Consider the following 1,582-nt stretch of genomic DNA (forward strand, 5'->3'; position numbering starts at 1 on the left):
CCATTTCAGTCCTCCGAGTTTAAGCTCTGAAAAATGAAGCGATTCGCAGGACACACAGGATCATATTATACAGTATTTTCACAGATTTATAGACAATATAAAACACTAACTGACCATTCGGTCCATCTAAGTCCATGCCCATTTTTCTTCTGGAGAGGAATTTTCTCTCACATGACTTCAACATGAATGTCGGCAACTACCAATGTTCATAGTATGCTTAAATGGAGCAAAAACGCCAAGGAAGGTCAGATGGTTGCAGATGCCAGCCAAAAGCTGTTTTGGATGAGCTCAAGTTTACAAATGGTGCGATGCTGTGAAAAGTCTGACAGCAGTAGGGAAGAAGCTGTTTTTGAGTCAGTTGGTATGCGACTTCAGACTCTTGTATCTTTTTCCCAATGGAAGAAGGCAGAAGAGAGAATATCTGGGGTGCGTGGATCCTTAGTTATGCTGGCAGCTTTGCTGAGGCAGCAGGGAGTGTAAAGAGAGTCAATGGATGGGAGGTTGGTTTGCGTGATGGATTGGGCTATGTTAATGACCTTTTGTAGTTCCTTGCTACAGATTGGAAAACGGCTAATGTTACGCCGTTGTTTAAGAAGGGTGGCAGGCAAAAGGCGGGGAATTATAGGCCGGTTAGTTTAACGTCTGTTGTAGGTAAAATGTTAGAATCCGTCATCAAGGAGGAAATAGCGAGGCATCTTGAGGGGAATTGCTTGATAGAGCAGACGCAGCACGGTTTCGTTAAGGGGAAGTCGTGTCTGACAAATTTATTGGAGTTCTATGAGGATGTGTCTAGGGCGGTGGATAGAGGAGAGCCGGTGGATGTGGTCTTTCTTGATTTTCAGAAGGCGTTTGACAAGGTACCTCACAAGAGGTTATTGCAGAAGGTAAGGGGGCATGGAGTTGGGGGTAGGGTGTTAGCGTGGATAGAGGATTGGTTGTCAAATAGGAGGCAGAGAGTGGGGGTTAATGGGTGTTATTCGGATTGGCAGTTGGTGACTAGTGGAGTGCCCCAGGGGTCGGTGCTGGGACCTCAGCTGTTTACCATTTATATAGATGATCTGGAGGAGGGAACCGAGTGTATGGTGTCGAAATTTGCTGATGACACCAAGATTGGGGGAACGGCAAATCGCGCGGAAGGTGTGGAGAGTCTGCAGAGGGATCTAGATAGGCTGGGCGAATGGGCCAGGAACTGGCAAATGGAATTTAATGTTGGCAAGTGCGAGGTGGTCCACTTTGGTAGGAATAATGGTAGGAAGGACTATTACTTACGTGGCGAAAAACTGCAGCAGGCGATGGTGCAGAGGGACCTTGGGGTCCTTGTGCATGAGTCGCAAAAACCCAGCCTGCAGGTGCAGCAGGTGGTCAGGAAGGCAAATGGGATGCTGGCCTTCATAGCGAGGGGGATTGAATATAAAAGTAGGGAGGTCTTGCTGCAGCTGTATAGGGCATTGGTGAGGCCACAGCTGGAGTACTGTGTGCAGTTTTGGTCGCCACACTAACGCAAGGATATTTTGGCCTTGGAGGGAGTGCAGAGGAGGTTTACTAGGCTGATACCGGAGTTGAGGGGGTTGAGCTATGAGGA

Source organism: Carcharhinus amblyrhynchos, chromosome 7 (genome assembly GCF_965287045.1).
Source record: "Carcharhinus amblyrhynchos chromosome 7, sCarAmb.v2.hapA, whole genome shotgun sequence".
Taxonomy (NCBI): domain Eukaryota; kingdom Metazoa; phylum Chordata; class Chondrichthyes; order Carcharhiniformes; family Carcharhinidae; genus Carcharhinus; species Carcharhinus amblyrhynchos.